We start from the raw sequence: 4808 nt of genomic DNA on the forward strand, positions 1-4808 counted from the left end.
CATGGTATTTAACACCGTTTCGTAGCCTATTTATTACTAAGCTGATCTATGCACTTTGGTTTTATACTAGCAATCTTATGCAGTGCTCCGGATGTTTTCACTTTAACTTTATGCTGCAATAGAAAGTCTTACGATGCAATAGGGCTTAAAGTTTTTTGAAGAGCAGAGAGGCTCAACTCGACTACCATAGGCTTCCTAATATGGGGTATATTAAGTTGATTTAAAATAATTATTGTAGGCTTAGGTGGCAATAAACTAGTAACGCTTATCAGCATTATAAAGCCTTGCTTGTTGCTCCTTGTCTTAGTATTTTGAAACTTGTCAGATGGCCCAGCTGATTATAGCCCTTGGTTTTTTCCACTTGCTAGAAGATTTGGACTTTAATATTTATATTCTTTTTTCAGGTCAGGGTGTGTCGTTAAATAAGCGTGCCACAATGAGTTGTTGAATTGTCGCAGATGTACCGGTACGTTAGGACTAAACTGGATTAATGGGTAAGTATATTTTTTTTTTTTTTTTTTTTTTTTACTTGAGCAACCCCCCGAACATTTTTTAGCTTATCTTTTTCAGTCAAAACTCAAACTCTTATTTTCATTTTAAGTTCAGGTTTCGTTTTAATGAATTTGGTTTAATTTTTTTCAGATTCAAAACCTTGGTTTTGAGAATTTTGAAAGTATTTTTTTTCTTTAAAGGTTTAAATTTTACTTTTCCAGCTTTGAACATTTTAAGAAATTTGGGATTTGTTCCAGCTTCAGATATTTTTGTTTTAAAGTATTTAATTTTTGTTTTTTAGTTTAGTTATATTTTAGGGTGGAAGTTTGTGCGTGGAAGTTTGTGCGTGGAAGTTTGTGCGTGGAAGTTTGTGCGTGGAAGTTTGTGCGTGGAAGTTTGTGCGTGGATCTGGTGTTTTTTTTTTTTTTTTTAGGTTAGTGGATATAAACTTGGTTTAAATTTATTTAAGCTTTTGCCTTGTGGTTTGATCTTGTAATTTAGCTAGTTTTGTTTTTTTATAATTTTGAAGTTTAGTAAGTCTCTATTTTAGAATTTTCAAGTTTTTGAACAGTAACAATTTTTAAAGCTTTTTGTTTTTTTATAATTTTGAAAGTTTAGAGTTTTGCTATTTGAATTGAGTTTTGAACAGTGTGAATTGAGTTTTGCTGTTTGAGTTTTATTCGTGTGAAAAGTTTGAGTTTTGCGTGTGAATTGAGTTTTGCGTGTGAATTGAGTTTTGCGTGTGAATTGAGTTTTTGCGTGTGAATTGAGTTTTGCGTGTGAATTGAGTTTTGCGTGTGAATTGAGTTTTGCGTGTGAATTGAGTTTTGCGTGTGAATTGAGTTTTGCGTGTGAATTGAGTTTTCTTTGCTCACTTCCCAAGTCCACCTTTGCCGGGGTGGCGGTGCCACCTGCCAGGCAAAGGTGGACTTGCTTGTTGTGCATGGTGACTTGGTCACCATGCACAACAGGAAGTTCAAAACAAGCATAGTGACTTTCACCATGCACAATAGGAATTTCAAATCGACCAACTTCTAAATGAGGTTAGAACTGCAAGGTTGATAGTTTTCGTGTAAGTAGGACTAAATGGGAAGTTAGAAATGGAACTTTAAATATGGGATAGGATAGAACAGGGTAATGAACGTTTTAATTTTATATATACAGGGGTTAGGATAAAGGTAATATTAGCATTTATCTCTTAAGGATGCTGGGAATACTGGGGTAAAAAAACGTCCTAGTCAGACCTAGGGAGACATTTGACAGTGCAAGTTATTAATAGCAGAGGTATTACAGTACTTGAGCCCTTTGTTTGGCCATGAGATGTAAGTTTGAATGTATTAGTGCAGCCGAGAATATGGTAAGGTAACTGTTTGACATACTTTCAGAACTTAGAATTTCATTCCCACTAGTAAATAGGAACTAGGCAGGTAATAGGTGGATGTTAACGATTTTCTAAGAGGCCTAGGTCTTGCGATTTTAAAGATTTTTTTTGACAGATGATGTGGACTTGTCAGATATTCTAATAGGCTGGTTAATAGTGGAATTTATAATTCAAATTTGGGCAGTCTTGTTAACGTCGTTCCATCAGTGCTGAACAACCCCACCCTCCCCCTCTTACTCTTCAGTCGACAGTTCAGATTGCATTGCACATTTTCATTGACTTCTACCTTCTTCCACCTTTCCTCCAGTGCCAAAGCTTGCTTCGGGAACCCCTTTCTTATTCTGAATTCCCCTACTTAATTTTTTGCCCCTTCGGGTTGTGCATTTTCAATTCCCTTGAGACTGGATACTAAAGGACGAAAGTTGCCAGATAACTGTTTGTATAAGATTGGTGCCATATTAAATATATCTTAAGAGTTGGCACCCTCTATCCTGTTATCTTTTTGTGGAGTTTGAAGGAACAATATAGTAGTAGTATTTGGGATTGTGACAGTTGATAGCAATTTGAAGTAACAATAATACTAATACATGGGATTGCTAATGGGAAAGGTTACTCATACGATTTGTATTAATTATAATAACCTTAAAATAGCTAATGGGACTTCGTGAACAGGCTATTTTCACTTATAAGAGGGTAGGTTATGTCATGGAAACTTAGTATATTCTAAAATCAAACTGCTTTTCTTATGCACAAGCTCTTGGTGTAAGTAATGTGATTGGCAGTAGTTTGTCGGCCTTACCAAATTTTATCTTGCCTGTTTTCCACTTGTTCTCCTATTCTCCGGTACCCATAAACTTTACTCTTCCTCAGTGTTTTTTTGATTGTAGTGATTATCAATAGTGGAATACTAGTATTAATGTTTAGATAATCAGTGTTTGTCATTTGCTTACGTATTCCCAGTGCATTATTAATCGGGTCCCTTCGTGTGTTTTCAGCATTTCCTGTTATTGCAGGTTCGTGGTTTGAGTACCTGTTGTGTGATATCAACTGTACATAAGCGGTGCCATCTTTCTGCATACCCCAGGTGCCATATCCTGTCAATATCTGGACTATCAGTGCTGCCCCATTCACACTTAATGTACCCCATCCTGTGCATTCTTCGGATCCTCACTCGTACCTATTGCTTGTTAGCCTGCAAAGGCCTAGTGTTAAAAGCTTACAGTTTTGTGGCACTTTTCTATAGTGTTTGTGATTCTATTAACGTAATTTTAGTAGTGCCACGGAGCTCTATTGATAGCTCCTGTAAATATTTCATCTTCTGATACCTTTCAGTAAATTATACTATTTAGTGGACATCTTAAGTTTACCTCCATCCCTTATCTTACTGGTAATTTTGAGTATATTCATTTTCAACTTTTCTGTTTACTGAAGTGCAGCCACCCTTGGTCAGTTGTTATCAAAGGTCAAAGTTAGAGCGTCCTTTATCCTCACGGCAGCGGGAGCGTTACAATATATAAATATATAATCTAAAGCTAATGCAAATGTTGGTGTACATCGAATACTGATATTGTTCATATAGATCAAGCATAAGGAAAGCTTCTCATTATGGTATTCGCTGAGCTATAGCAACGTATATAAATCCATTAGGCTCTTAGAGGGTGTATAATCTCACTTTATTATGCTCTTGACTTGGAAGGTTATTAACCAGCAATCTCTTTAAGTTACGATCATAATGAGTAAGCAGGTCATTATGAGATACAACTGCAGTTAAGCAAAAATGTATGAAAGGAGCTTAGGGTGGATAACGGGGCGATTTAATTCATTATTCCCAGAAAGGGAGTTGCCTTTAGGACTAAAGAAATATTAATTACCTCGGAGGGTAGATTCTGGTTAGGGAAAGGCGTATGGTGCTCTTTCACATTGCTTAAGTTTTTGCTTTAATCTTTTTTTTTCATGAAGCCTTTCTTTATCATTTAAAGAGAAATTTCCCTGTGCTTTTCGTTATATTGAAATACACGGGCATATAAAAACAAACATACGCACTCACACGTACTACACATTATATTGATATATTTATTTATACGCATATTTATATACATTTATATAATCTACAAAAGTTCCACTTTATTTGTGAAACCTTTGATTGTCATACTTTTTTATTTTACCTCACCAAACACTGGGAACTCTTGAAAAACCGGCTGGAGTTACAAACAGTAGGCTTTTTAGTTGTTGATAAAACAGATAAAATGTAACAAACATGAGTAATTTTTTCCATCTGGAGACTGAAGTCATGTAGCTATTTGGTATATAGTACTGGGTTCCAGATGCCTATATGCTAGGTTTCTGTATGTTCAAGTTTTGGTGGTTTTTCCTGGTTTATTTCAAGAGTTCTAATAATTCACCAAGTCATGGGCGTATGTTAGTCGTCTTAAAAAAATTTTATCTAATGATGTTGCACCATGACGCCTGTGATACCTTAACAAAAATGTTTAATGTTGCACCATGACGCCTGCGATAACCATGTTTTGATGGATTGATTCTGTAATGTTTAAGTGCCAACCATCCTCCCAATCCAAGAAAATGTCCATCCCCTCTGGCCAACCCCCCCCCTCATTCACCCAAATGATCAACTCATTCATTTCCCATCTTCGTGAGTTCCCATGGATACACTAGATATAATCTGTTGGAATATTTTTGGCCTCGAGGGAACATTCCTTCGTTAAATATGTTCTGCAAAAACTCCAAAAGCATCATTGCATTACAAGAAACGCTGCTCTGGCCTCATGACCTTGCCATTTGCGATTCAGTGCATGGAGACTTTGGAGCTTTCTCGACCGCATCGATGGAAGTTACAGATCACATCGTAGCCGGTCGCCCAAGAGGGGGCCCTTCTTTCCTGTGGCACAAATCGCCAGACAGTATGGCGAATGTGTTG

General features: G+C 36.5%; 1 long non-coding RNA gene across 1 annotated transcript in view; it reads left to right on the forward strand.

The window, feature by feature from the left end:
- LOC136828505 (uncharacterized) overlaps nucleotides 1-3142 on the forward strand; it is a 3870-nt gene extending 728 nt beyond the window's left edge. The window contains exons 2-3 of the long non-coding RNA XR_010850075.1: nucleotides 405-494; nucleotides 2887-3142. This is a non-coding gene — a long non-coding RNA (uncharacterized lncRNA). The remainder of the gene's footprint in view (nucleotides 1-404; nucleotides 495-2886) is intronic.
- Nucleotides 3143-4808: the final 1666 nt, after the last annotated feature.

This window comes from Macrobrachium rosenbergii, chromosome 43 (genome assembly GCF_040412425.1).
Source record: "Macrobrachium rosenbergii isolate ZJJX-2024 chromosome 43, ASM4041242v1, whole genome shotgun sequence".
In the NCBI taxonomy this organism is placed as follows: Eukaryota; Metazoa; Arthropoda; class Malacostraca; order Decapoda; family Palaemonidae; genus Macrobrachium; species Macrobrachium rosenbergii.